Here is a 14,924-nt window from a genome sequence, read left to right as displayed (position 1 = left end):
GAACTACTTCCAGTAAAACATCAGGAATAGCTTTAATAGAACTTTCAAAAAGCCTTTGGAGATGCTTAGAGTTTGCATGTTCTCTTTGATTTCACTTATATTAAAAAGTCCTGCATGTGCATTTACCAATAGCTGGCCTCATAATCTGCACATATCATCATTTGGCCAGCTTTTTTAAGTCTGTGGGAATAGTCTTATGCTTATTCCGTTGTGACTTTCACATTAAGGTTTTGTGGGGATTTTTTTTGTTGGCTTACTGTTTTCTTGCCTTTTTTTTTTTCCCCTGAACTAGTTCCCCATTTACAGCAGTTACTTCCTGCTGATGATGCCACTTTCAGAAATTTTTAGTGTGTTTGTACTGTGTATGTATAGATACCTGTATTTTAAGCATATTTCATGAAAGTACAATCTATACACTGCAAAACCTGGGCAAGACCTCACTTTGGGGAGGAAAAAACAAACAAACAAAAAACGTCAAGAATGAATCTATTGAAATCTTCAACAGTTGCTGTAAATGTTTTATCTCTTTTAATTTAGAAATCAGAATGGTACCATAAATTCATTGTGACTTTAGTTGGCTTCTATGTATTGCTCAGGAGTAAAGTAGTAACACAGAGTTTGCAGCAGTATTATTCTACAGAAGTATATACAGTTTGCAGCAGTATATACAGCACCAACTGTGACCAGCCAAGAAGACTGGGTTATTTAAGCTCTCTCATTTATTTATTTTAGAAAGTTTGTTTGGCTGCTTATCAGGAAGTGACTTGAGGAAGGAAGCACCACTAATTCATTTATCAAACACTGCTTTTTCTAACTCTTCCAACAAAATGCATATGAACTTATTGTAAGAAAAACATATTTGTAGCTTCTTGTCTTCAGTAACTCGTTTTGTTACATGCATCATGATTCATCCCCAGGAGGGGTATCAGTCATGGGGATTGGCAGGGGGAAGAATGAAAAATTCTAAGTGCATCTAAAATATATCATTCCATGGTAGGCAGTGATACTATTTCCAGCATCAGTAGCTCAGACATCTGTTTGGAGGAAATTCCTCCAGCCCCTGGACCTCGTAGCCTTTGTGTCTGATCCTCTTAGGACATGGAATCAGAAAATATCTAGCTTGGGGACAGCAGCCCCTGGGGCAGCCCCTGGGGCTGCTGTCGCTTTTTGTCAGGCATTGAATTTGGATCACAGAAATTGAAATGTTAGAGATTGCTGTTTATACATTTTAAGGAACTGAAATAGTGATAACATTGGAGAATATTCAGAACAATTCTCGGTGACTGTTCGGAGTTCACACAATGCTGCTGTCAGTAAGAAAGAAAACAGCCGTACAGGAGTAAATTCACAAAATACATGACAAGCATGAGAAGTCCCTTTCCTCAAACCTAGATTTTCTCTGAAGAAAGTTTCTGATGTCCATGGGTAAATTTATTTGTCTGTCTATTTATTTATTTATTTCACAGAATCACAGAATCGTCTAGGTTGGAAGAGACCTCCAAGATCACCCAGTCCAACCTCTGACCTAACACTAATAAGTCCTCCACTAAACCATATCACTAAGGGCTACATCTAAACGTCCTTTAAAGACCTCCAGGGATGGTGACTCAACCACTTCCCTGGGCAGCCCATTCCAATGCCTAACAACCCTTTCAGTGAAGAAGTTCTTCCTAATATCCAACCTAAACCTCCCCTGGCGCAACTTTAGCCCATTCCCCCTCGTCCTGTCACCAGGCACGTGGGAGAACAGACCAATCCCCACCTTGCTACAGCCTCCTTTAATGTACCTGTAGAGAGCGATAAGGTTGCCCCTGAGCCTCCTCTTCTCCAGGCTGAACAATCCAAGCTCCCTCAGCCACTCCTCGTAAGACTTGTTCTTCAGACCCCTCACCAGCTTGGTTGCCCTTCTCTGGACTCTCTCGAGCACCTCCATGTCCTTCTTGTAGCGAGGGGCCCAAAACTGAACACAGTACTCGAGGTGCAGCCTCACCAGAGCCGAGTACAGGGGGACAATCACTTCCCTAGACCTGCTGGCCACGCTGCTTCTTATACAAGCCAGGATGCTGTTGGCCTTCTTGGCCACCTGAGCACACTGCTGGCTCATATTCAGCCGACTGTCAACCAGTACTCCCAGGTCCTTCTCTGCCAGGCAGCTTTCCAACCACTCATCTCCCAGCCTGTAGCGCTGCTTGGGGTTGTTATGCCCCAGGTGCAGGACCCGGCACTTGGCCTTGTTGAACTTCATACAGTTGACGTCAGCCCATCAGTCCAGCCTATCCAGATCCTCCTGCAGAGCCTTCCTACACTCGGGCAGATTGACACATGCACCTAACTTGGTGTCACCTGCAAACTTACATGAGGGTGCACATTTGCCAGTTTTAGCATTGTTTTCTTCACACATAAATGCACAAAAATAATTATCCATAGTGGATTGAAGACAAACACTGCATCAAATTTATCTGTATTTTCATTTCAGTAGGGCAATCATCTTCAGCCCGCTTTCATTATTACCATGCATGGCTTCAACTCACAACTACCCGAACGCTGTGAATAATGCAATAAATAAGTTCTTTGCAACTTCATCAGTATATGATGAACTCCTCATAATTTTAATAATTTAAAGTATAGGGTCCATCTTTTTTTTTTTTTTTTGACTAAGAGTCTCTAGTTGCGCCAACATGCTTTTCGTGAATGTGCCAGTCGTGAATGTGCCAGTGAGATTTGTACTATTTTTTTTATACTCATTCTGCAAGTAACATGAAGAAAGCGATAAGCAGAGCCTAGCACTCCTGTGTCCATAGTTGGGTATTTATAATTTTTGGTAGAAATACAGAGACACAATAGTGGGTACCTTTGTTGTAGGACGGAACAAAAACATCTAAAGGGCTTTGTTGTGTAAATAGACTCAAAATATTTGAATAAATACAGGAGAAAGGGATTATTTTTCACTTCAAAAAATATAATATGAAAGAGCTAATGTGAGATAGTTTTTCAATAGTTGCTACTTTTCTGTTCCAATTTAAAGAAATGGGCAAAATACAAACTTGTGGACTTTTGGACTCTGTTGCAGAAGGCTGCAGTTTAAGTTCTTTTCAGCATTTCAGATGTGTTGCAGAACACAAGGCAAATGTAGTATTACAAGGATTTTTTTAGAAATCTAAAAGAGGGAACAAGAGATCTTCAGTTATAACTGGTTATAATAGTATTGGGAAAGAGGCGAATGTGCAAAACAAGCATCCTGCTGCCTCAGCTGAGTGTATAGGTTGCTTTGGAAGGTGGCCTGTTTGGAGACATTTTTGCCTAATCTAGCTGCATGAATCAGCAGTCTCCCACTGCTGCCTTGCATTGGGCTGACAGCTGGACAGAAGTCTTAGTGACTTGTCTGAGTAGTTATGTTACTGGGTAACACAGTGTAAACTTGAGCTATCTGGAGACCTTTCCAAGAAGAATACTGGCACAGTCCTGCTATAAGCAAAACCAGAGTTCTGCATTTTATGCATCACAGACACCAATAAATCTTAGTGCTATTGTATTGAGATTAAAAATATATATATTTGTAATCTAATTGGGCTGAGCTGGAGGAAAAACAACTCTGGTTTCATGGAAGGGCTATGTTGTTTCAAACTGTCCAAATGAAAAATTTCTGTTTTAATAATTATCATGGCAAATTCTCTTCCTTTCCAAGAGTAGAAGGGTGAGTGATTTAGGTACAAAAGTGTGATTACCGTATTGAATGTAAACCTGAAATGGTTTAAGGAGTTGAGTGCTCTGGCACTGGACTGAGCCCAAAACATTTGTCTGCTTTGAGTAACATCAGAAAACAAGTACACAGGTGTCTGATTTTGCAATAAAATATGAGTGTTATATTCAAGATTTTTGACAAAATGTCAAACTTGTGCTCAAGGTGAGAAACTTCAAAATGTTATTAAAGCTGTTAACACAATTTGTTGTTTTCTCTATAAGGGTGTTATAAGGGTATTATATATCTTAACTGTTCTTTGTTTATGGGTACTATGTGAATTGGGGGAAGTGTTTGTTTAAAGATGGTTAAGTGGAATGTATCTTTCTTAATACCAGAAATGAGATACATTTAAATAGCTTGCTTAATTGCAAGTCTGTGTACTACATAATGCTTAAATTCATGAGAAAAATTGAAGTACACGTTAATTGTTTTTTAAGCTGAAATGGAACAGGACAGGATAGAAGAGGTTAAGCAGCTTCGTACAGCTCTGCCTTGTATCCGGTGTGTAAATGGAACAGTATAGTATGGAAACATTGGCAATATGGTTTCTCCTCTGATAAGCCAGTGGTCTGGGAGGATGGTCATCTATGTCAGGGCACTGGGACTGGAACTAATGCTAGTAATATAAACTACCAAGGCATAATTCTTTAGAGTTCATTAGTTTGTTCAACACTGCTGTTGCAGAGTCTTTGTGAGGATTAAATAAAACGTTGAAGGGAGTTTGATGGAAAATAAATCTATCCAGAGCCTTTGAAAGATGACTCTAAAACCTGAAGAAAACAGCTGGTAGGAAAGTAGCAATTTGCATTTAGAACAGATTTCAGTGGTAGATAGGACTGTGTTATTTATAAGATAGACCTATACTGCAATCAGGGTTTTAAAATCAGGGATCTGCAACAGCAGTCAAAGCGTGTGTAATGAGTATAGTTTTTATCTATCGAGTTTGAAATTAAGTTACACACTAACAAAAGGAAAATATCAGATTAAAATAAACCGAAGATATGCTGACTAAGGAGGCAAAATGTGAGAAAGAAGGGAATACAGGAAATTTTAGCATTTCAGAGTTTTGCTTTTCAAGTTCCATATTTTTGATGTGCGATTGTTTTTTCTATGTTAGTCTCCTAAAATCTATGACCTTCTCTCCCAGTAAAATATTTTTTTTAGTAAATAACTTCAACTTGTTCTAAAAGGAAACAATTCTTTCTTTTGGTGTTTCTTCAATATTTGGCAACTGTCATTCAGCCAAAAAAAAAAAAAAAGATATATTTTTCAGAGGGGAGTGCAGTTACCGTATTTCTTCTGCAATGCTAGAAATGAAGTTTAATCTGTAATATTTGTTTTATTGCCATTCTATTTAGAACCTGATCTTTCATACACTTATAAACCACCTCTGATGGAGACCCCAGCAGCAAAATTAACACACAGCAGCAATTTTACATCTTGTTCCATATGAAGGACAATGATTTCCAGCAAAGAGAGAAATTCTGGTATATTTCTGTCAGATTTCTCTTTATATGATAAATTCATTTCATTTGGGTTTGGACAAAGTATAATATGCTGAAGGCTTGCACAAGTAAAGCAGTGTTGAAAACTTCAACAGATTTGATTGCTTTTTGCTGGTTGAAAGCTTGTTTATTAACCCATTTGGTTTGGTTGCTATTATAAAAAATCACATTGAATGAGTATGAACTAAATTGAGAAAAAAAATGTTTTTTTTCCTCTGTCTTCAGGTAGGCTGCCTCTTGAGTTGAGATTCTGTCAGATATGCTGAAGTATATTGAGTTCAGAACTGTAGTGTGGGAATAAAGCCAAAATTACTGGGGAATTGGCCTGAGAATATAGCCTGCTTTAATGTTCTTGCAAACATTTTTGCAATTTCTGTGCTTCTGTGTATTTGTGAAATACAAATATACCCCACCACAGGCTTCTAGTGACACTGTTCTTGAAGGCTTAAATATGTCTGTAACAATTTTTCATTATCTTTCACCAAACCTAGGTATTGTCACCTTTTTTTTTCCTAAAAAAACAAAACAAACAAAAAAAAAACACCTTAGTAAGTACAGTATGTTTTTATTATCATGACTATTTGCTTATTAGCTGAATGGTGGGCTGTATCAGTTATAGAGTCTTGTGGCAATTGTACAAGAACAGTAACTTTATAGCACAAAAATATTAAACAAAGTTTCTTCAAGAACTTAATATCGAGAATGCTGGTTGATAGATCCAAAAATATGCCCTGGAGTCTTGGAGAGCCTTATGTTTTTCTTCCCCATTAGCTACTGATGGAACAACTGTACTTGGAAATTTACCAGAGTAGATATTCCAGAGAAAAATTTATGGTTAAAATGTTTTGTTCCAACATGAATAAAGCAAATTGAGCATAAAAGCACACAACCCTCTTTTATTCTGGAGGAATAGTGTCCACAAGGGGAGTTATGGAACAATTATCTGGATTAACTATTCTGGTAAACTTCAGTGGCTTTTTGTATTAGAAACCTTTTTAACAAGGCATATGGTGTTGAAAAGAACATCTTGTTTCTTCAAACAGAGCCAAGATAGACTCAAAGGAGGCAAGGAAACTAACTAAATGTTTAAACAAAAAGGATCAATGTATGTTTGACCCTGTTCAAACTCACAAGAGAGGCTGAAATCTCAAGGAGCTCTTCTCTTGCAGGTGTCTCTGTTTACAGGACAGAATATGAGAATAATCCAGCACCAGACAGTGTGGACTGAAGAGGATACCTGAACCAGTTTACTGTCAAGAAGGCTGTGTCATCACAGACCTCCACTGAACCAACAGCTAAAAATAGGTCTCGACATAATTATGTAGCTCTGAGCATTTAGGTCCTGCCTGTGGCTTTTTGGCACTCTGGCAGGACAGGTGCAGCTCTGTTGTAGCCTGCAGTAGGTTTGAGGCTTGCATTTTCTTGGGACTGAAGACTTCAGAGGCAGTTAAACTAATCTGCAGATGAATTGACTTTGAATCTCAAAGCAAAGCTGAATAATTTTAATGACACATAGTTGGAGGGAATATAATGTAATTCCCTAACACATGGCTACACTAAGTATTTGCAGATGATGAAGAAAGTTTGCAAAGAGAAAATGAAAAGTTCAAAGCAAGTGGGGAGAAGCAAGATCTTTTCTGCTGAATTGTATTTTCTGTCATCACTGAAATGACAATGTTGCACTCACTATCCATTTGTTACTGGGAAGGGTCTCAAGTTCTCAAATTTTAAACCTCTATTACTACTGAAAGGCAGTGCTACACATCAGAAAAAGTCTGTTCTTTTTCTGTACTCAAAAGAACATACTGGATCATATTTCATGTATCTTTAGTATATCCCTTGGGCTGCAGTGTAGGACAGCTAAAATATGAAGATGATGATACAAGATTATGATATCTGCCAGGATCATCCTTTAAATTTAAACATAATTTTTATGTGATGAAGTGTAATCTTGCACCTGTAATTACCAACCAGCAGGGCATTATCTGTTTGGTTCAAAGTCGCATTGTGTCCAGAAAAGGAGATTCACTATCCTGAAGGTGATTGCAATGACGCAGCAGTGAAAAAAAGCTCTAATTTTAGCAACAGTGAAAACCATTAATGATAGATATCCCTCTGTTCTTTTCAGTTGCACCCTGAAACCAGATGTACATATTGTAATTATAAAATATCAGCTCTCTTGGTTCATTTTGGATGTGGAAACGTAATGCAGTAGGCCTGGAAAAGGTAAGAATTTGTATGTTAGCTTATGTTTTCTGAAAGCACAATTAATTTGATTTTTCATTGTTTATTTTAATGTACTTCAGAGTATATTCCTTCCTTTTTTGGGAACTTGCATTCTCCAGTAAATATCTATTATTTTCAACTTTATGACTTCCTAAGTGTATCTCTCTGAATACATAGCTTGTCATCAGTATGCGCTGACCAGACAGCTAGCTGTCATACGCTTGATTAGAGAAGAGCACACCCCTATTGTCAGTAGACCTCTTTAACTTAGCAAGTTCTGTGTTTTAAAATCTGATGTTTATCCTGTACGTAAGCGATACATACAGGTGCAAGTATGTATCTGATGTTTATACTGTATGTAAAAGTGATAACGATAAACTTTCAGAGGCTTCTTGAAATAAGTGCTCTGAAATAAATGTATAGTACTTCAAAGATGAAAATATAGGGAAGTTACAATGAACACAGGTGCTACAGGGTCAGCTGATCAAAAACACTCCAGTGCATTTGCTATGGTCTGGTTAAAAGTTAATGAGTGGAACAAGTCAAAAAGATGTTCAATGGATAGACCACATAGATGCTGTTGATTTGTGAATGTGACGACAATACTAATTCAAGGATTAGGTGAAAGCAAGCAGGGAAAACCTGGTTTTCATTTTGATTTTATTTTATGATGCACATCCATATTTGTTTAATTCAAACCCACACTAGTTCTGTAGAGTTTACTTACAGTTCAAAGTGAAACATTGCTAGACTAGCCATTCTTATTACATTCATAAACTATTGGTTTCAGCTGCAACCAAAGGAGGCACTATTAAAAAAAAAAAGAAAGTATTTTCAAGCTTTGAAAAGATCATGCTTACTTTTAAACAGTTAGGTAGTTCTAGACGTGCTACTTAAAATGATTTATTTAAGTCTATGGGAGCTTTATTATGTAGTCTAGAAACAGGACATAATATTTAAACTTTATAGTAAATAACTTCAGCAGTAAATACTGCTTGAACAGAAATAGGAATGATTTCTTTATCTTGGCACCTATTGTAGGGAACTGGACTGGGTGGCTTAGAATTTCATCATGTAGATTTGTTGTAGTTAAAGCCATATAATATTACGTTGTGAATAAAAGAAGGGCCAGGTGGAATTCAAGGAAGGAAAAGGGAAAAGTGTGTGTAAAGTTGCCACCCTATCCTTTTTCTTAAACATATGTGCAATGTCTACTAATACTAATGGAAGAAATTTCAGCCTGACTTTTAACATTTCCTCTTATAAGCATGTGTGGGCCTGGAAAGGAAATGGCGCATGTGTGCAAATAGAGGGATGATATGCAATTATTCTTCATTCTGAAGTACTTGTCTTTGACAATGATAGAAGAGAGTGGTATTGGAGTTCTTAAATCACTGACATGCCATACATGTTTTTTGATTTGTTTTGTTGTTCAGCTGTTTTTTTTGCCATGCAGGTATGCAATGTAACATCGCTCCATTGGCTTTGCATGCTCATATTGTCCTTGTGTATTTGGAGTATTGCCACTGGCTCTCTGTGTTCATACCATCCATGTATGCTTAGTAATTTCATGCTTCTGCTGGATTAGAAATATGACGAATTCTTAGACTTGTCTGGCTTTCAACTTGCAGCTGCCTCTGCTTGTAGAATCTGATGGGGATTCCTTCTCCCTTTAGTTGTTTCAACAGCATTAAAAAGGCATAAACTGGGAATGATTGAGGAGAAGGCCAGAGATTCCACAGCACAATAAGGAGCGCACAGCCAGAAAACCAGCTCAGTGCATTCTTCCTTGCAGGAAGGCGCAATGCCAGTTACTCCCCAGTGCCAGAACAACTTTACTGAGGAAATGGGTGTGAGTAAGACAGGCTAGCTGAGGCTAAGCTAGCTTCATTCTTATGCCAAGTGTACCTCAACAAAAACAGAAAGTCTGTGAGTGCTCATGACTTGCCTACTGCTCGCCCCCTGTGGTCCCTGTACAGCTGGCATGGTTGGGAAAAAGAAGCAGGGCAGGAGCAATAATAGGTCCAGTTTCCAAGGCTTTTAAGACAGCTGTTAGAAGGAAAGAATCTTGCAGGGATGTGGATACCCACTGGTGCTGGTGTTTGGTGAAAACTAAGAAATGCGGGGAGGAAGAATGAAAAAATGACATCAATGACAGTGAAGTAGGGAGGTCAGAGAAAGGTGGTGGGAAAGACAGTAAGGGATAGAACACAAAATGTTTTGTTAGAACTTCAAAAATGTGTTTTTTTTTTTTTTCATTGCAATTAACTGTTCTTATTTCCATGCAAATGTTAAATGACTTGTTAAAAAATACTTTTTTTCATTATATAATGAAATAACATGCACTGTATACAGTGCTATTATTGTCTGAAAAAAAAAAACAAAACACCCACTTTTCTAAAATTCTGGTACTAACATGTTTCTATTTTTGCTTTCAGTATTTTTCTTATTTCTGTGAAAGCTTCCTGATTCAACTTCGTTCATTAAGAATTTCTTCTATTTCAGCTACAAATCATTCTAATCAGCTTTTTAATTACAGTTAGAGCAGGCTATTTACAGAACTCCTTACTTCTATAAACAAGTCCCTGGAGGGAAAAATAATAAAAAAAGAGGTGAATAGCTTTAAATGAAAATGAAAAAAAAACAAAAAAAAACCAGCTATACCTCACAGAAAATACAGAGTTGAACTGGAAAGGGCTATCTGGGTCAGAGGCCAAACCTTGAAATGATCTGAAATTGAATTAGTTACACCACAGCTATTTGATTAAAAATAAATAAATAACTAATAATGAAGGAATTGATGTTCTAACTTTCTGAACTCTTGTAGTCAGTCTATTGCTTCATCTAGATCGAGTTTATCAAAGTTATGTTAAACTGAGTTGATTTTTCCAATAGAGCTGTGAATATGAAAAATGGGGCAGTATCACTGTACCTTTTAAAAACTCCAGAATATTAATATATTCTTTTTGGTCATTTTTCAAGTCATCTGTGATTGCTTTCTGTGAATTTTGTTCTTGTCTCAGATTCTGAAGTATCCATGGTGATGATCTACCACAGAATATTGAAAGAGGTCCTTGAACAACAAAACCCTTTTAACTGGCATCATCTGCCCAAAATGTCCCGGATGGAGCCTGTATCTGAAGACAGTTCCTGGCTTCCATTAGGAATCACAAGATGTGAGTCCCTTGTGAATAGTAGAAACAAATTGGACTATGGACAGTGTTCTGTGGAATATATGACCACAGAGCCTTCTGGAAAGCCTAGCCAAATGCACTTTTGAGCTCTGTTAAATGCACATATTTGGCTCATATTCAAAGTTAACTAAATGAAATATGATTATTTGTGTTCCTAGCTTTTCACTGACATTTAAAGAATTAAGTCCATTGGCATTTGGGGGTATTAAAATAGGCACAAAATAGTTAATGCTACCCTTTTTTCCTTTAAGTCCAGTATAGCCATAATGGTTTTATTATCATATGCATCATAGTGCTTATAAAGCGTTTCACAGGTATTTCTGTTCACTGTAATCTACTTTTTGTAATATTGAAAGATTGTTGCTCACTCCTAATTCAATATTTTGTTTTCTTATATATTTATATGTGAAGCTATTGCATTTACAATGGACTGCCACAACACACAGGAATAGTCTGTGACTATTCTTTGAAAGGAACAGAGCTGATACCCACCAGTTTTACTGCACCTTGTCAAAGACGTCACCGATTTAGCAGTGATCCATAGCCAATGCACTGAAGACCTTCAGAATAACTTCCTCTGCTACAGTCACATACATCAGATTTAATTTGCAAGTATCAAGGTAAGGAGCTAAGCAAATATGTACTTCTACTCCAGTTTATTTTCTACCTTAATAATTTGTGCAGTTGATATTTCCTTATGTATATATTTGCTGTAGAACTTTAGGTTTCACTCCTAAATCCTGCCCTGAATGCCGGCCATAGGCCTACTGAGAACTTCAAACCATTTCTCTACATACTAGAACATGTTCTTTTAGGACACAGGGAAAGACAGACTATAACCTACACTAGGCAGCAGGTGGCTTGCATTCTTGGTCAACTCTACCTCCAGCAGAGCTAAAAAACTCAATTTAGGTCTCCTGCACTTACCCCTAATGCTGGATTTAACCAGACAACATGTTCATAAAACATGCTTTAGATGTTTGGATTTTTCTGTATTTATATTGTTAAATTTGGCTAATATATTAAGCTTTATGTAGAGCTTAGGGACATGGTTTAATGGTAGATTTGGCAGTGCTACGTTAAAAGTTGGACTAGATGATCTTAGAGGTCTTTTCCAACCTAAATGATTCTATGATTCCATGTGAGTTAGCACTAATCAGAAGGTATTTTTTCCCTTTGTAATAGTTTACATTTAGAAAGTTGTGAGTTTGAGGGGGAAAAAAAAACACTCTGGAATTATCAGTAGAAAGTGGAGTTGCAAATATCTTTACAATTTAGTGTGCACATTGTTATTTTGGAAATTGATAATTATGTATTAATATATATTAATTTATATTATATTAATTGAATATATTTATATTAAATATTAAAACAGTTTAATATAAAAAGAATCATGTTATTTGTCTCAAATGAAGCATGAACTTCATTTGGATCAATTTAAACTCTTCATTTAGTCAGTCTGTTTCATTAAAAATATACATCTGTGGGACGGTAGATAATCATTCTAATTATAACCAGGAGGCTGTCAGCTCTGAACTTCCAGACAGGCTCTTGTTACTGTGCAGAGCCCAGCTCCTGAAAAGAGAATGGTAGCAGTGTATAAGCATGAAGTGACAGAGGAAAAAAAAACTTTAGCTTTTTTTCATGGATTATTATTTATAGGAGTAGAGTATGTATAACTAGAACTCTTGCTTGGGCTTTTTCATGAGACTTGAAAAAGGTAAAACAATTTTTTTCCTTTTTTTTTTTTTTTTTTTTGTGTGTGTGTGTGTGTCTAGACCGGTGTTTGCTTATTTGTTAAGTGTATTTTGTGTGTTACTGCTACTGCAATATAAGTAATTATCCTGCTGTTCCTGAAGTGTATAACTTTCTATAGTTATTGCTGCTGGCATAGTGTAATAGCTCAAATTGTAGCACTGTGTAATCTGCATTGTGGCCTTTAGCAGCCAGATGCCTGCAGCCTGTGTCACTACATCCACCTGACACAGACACAGATTTCTAGGTTGGAAGAGACCTCAAGATCATCGAGTCCAACCTCCGACCTAACACTAAGTACTCCACTAAACCATATCACTAAGCTCTACATCTAAACGTCTTTTAAAGACCTCCAGGGATGGCGACTCCACCACCTCCCTGGGCAGCCCGTTCCAATGCTTAATAACCCTTTCGGTAAAGAAGTACTTCCTAACATCCAACCTAAAACTCCCCTGTCGCAACTTTCGCCCATTCCCCCTCGTCCTGTCACCAGGCACGTGGGAGAACAGACCAACCCCCACCTCACTACAGCTTCCTTTAAGGTAACTGTAGAGAGCGATAAGGTCGCCCCTGAGCCTCCTCTTCTCCAGGCTGAACAAGCCCAGCTCCCTCAGCCGCTCCTCGTAAGACTTGTTCTCCAGACCCCTCACCAGCTTGGTCGCCCTTCTCTGGACTCGCTCGAGCACGTCCATGTCCTTCCTGTAGCGAGGGGCCCAAAACTGAACACAGTACTCGAGGTGTGGCCTCACCAGAGCCGAGTACAGCGGGACAATCACCTCCCTAGACCTGCTGGCCACACTGCTTCTTATACAGGCCAGGATGCTGTTGGCCTTCTTGGCCACCTGAGCACACTGCTGGCTCATATTCAGCCGACTATCAACCAATACTCCCAGGGTACCTGCTTTCCTCCCATCCTCCACCTGCTTATTCTAGGTTCTAGAATGGATTTGAACATGAAGTATTCCAAGTGTTGCACTAACCAAAACGTTATGTAATACAGAGTTTTGCATTTTGAACATTGTAGCTGCAGTATTAAGAAGAACCAATTGGTAGAGATCAGTAAGCCATACCCTTAGCTGGAATAAATAGATACAGAAGAGTATTAGTGAATCTGTAACAGTATCTACTGGTGGACATTCAGTCCTCACCAAAATCATTCTACACAATAACCTAGAATTATAGGTTCCTGCTCAAATGTCAGGAATGGGAACTGGGAGATTGGGCATTATTACCACATTGTAAAATATTGTTATCATACACACAATAGTATTAAGACCCAGAATTAAGAGCCTTGTGCATATAAATACACCTTGGCTTAATTGGGCACTTTTTTTCCCCTCGAGTTATGGCTTTTGCTCAGGTTTCCTTTTATACAGGTGTTGAAATGAGATTTCAGAGCCAAGTTGTTTTAAAGCTGCAGGAAAACAAACACAATTCCTTCCTTTTCCTTAGCCCTCAACCACTACCACGCATCCTTTTCGGACAACCAACTGCAGTAAGTATTCTGTCTCACTTGAAGCAAATAGATGCACAGCTTTTTCTTTTTAGATTTTTTTTTTGTTTGCTTTTATATATACTGCTTTTTCTCTTACCAATAAATAAACGGAGCTAGGTTAAACAATTGAGTGAGTCCAATACAGCCTTACCTACTTGACTTTCCACAGTGTTTTGACTTATTTTTTTAGCAGTAAGTCACCATTCAGCTCTAAATGTTTATCTTTCTATTCTTTGTCACTTAAAAACACCAGCCCATATATCCCTAGTCCATTATAATAATAATAAACTAGTCATTTTTCCTACTGTTTTAGCACTTCTTCACTCTCACACTTTGACCCCCCTCCCCCCACCCCCAAAAAAAAAAAGGTGGAAAAAAAATTAACTTTTTTCCTAGAACTGAGTAACCCAATGTGTTGCTATTTATGATAATAATACAGAAAGCAGGCTGAAAATGCTGAGCTGTTGCTGGTCTTGAACATCTTATAAAGGTATGTAAATACATATATATAAATATACAGGAGACAGCAGAATATAGCAGACAGAACCTTGGTAGCACATCAGAGGCTTCCAAATATTTGAGATCCTCCATCATTCAGTGTCCTAAGTACAATGTTAACCCATCAATCGGACACAGCCTAAGACCCCAAACGGTCACTGGTTAAACCACTTAACTAAGCCATCTTTCAGCTTTTCCACGTGTACAACAAAAGACTGATTTTTAACCACTATTTGTAAACAGTTTGGAGAGCTTTTCCTAAAACTAGCAAACAACAACAACAAAACAAGCCAAAAACCAGAAACGCACGCACGCACAAAAATTCAAAATGCTAGTATATTTACTTGCACTTAAGAGTATATAATCTGTATCATATGTTCTCTATAGCACTTAGTTGCAATTAGAGTATATAATATATATATATAAGCTGTTTCTGCAACTTATAATTCTATCAAAATAATTGAAGTAGCTAAAACTGGAACAATGAATATTGTATCACAGCTCAACAG

At 37.6% G+C, this 14,924-nt stretch overlaps 1 long non-coding RNA gene across 1 annotated transcript in view; it reads left to right on the top strand.

Annotated features, from left to right (window-relative positions):
- Positions 1-6,477: 6,477 nt before the first annotated feature.
- Positions 6,478-14,924, top strand: part of LOC118259662 (uncharacterized) — a 28,352-nt gene continuing 19,905 nt past the window's right edge. The window contains exons 1-4 of the long non-coding RNA XR_004782080.1: positions 6,478-6,552; positions 7,376-7,473; positions 10,497-10,649; positions 11,079-11,287. This is a non-coding gene — a long non-coding RNA (uncharacterized LOC118259662). The remainder of the gene's footprint in view (positions 6,553-7,375; positions 7,474-10,496; positions 10,650-11,078; positions 11,288-14,924) is intronic.

This window comes from Cygnus atratus, chromosome 6 (genome assembly GCF_013377495.2).
Source record: "Cygnus atratus isolate AKBS03 ecotype Queensland, Australia chromosome 6, CAtr_DNAZoo_HiC_assembly, whole genome shotgun sequence".
Taxonomy (NCBI): domain Eukaryota; kingdom Metazoa; phylum Chordata; class Aves; order Anseriformes; family Anatidae; genus Cygnus; species Cygnus atratus.
The sequence above is the reverse complement of the archived record's forward strand: the minus strand, read 5'-3'. Positions and strand labels throughout refer to the sequence as shown.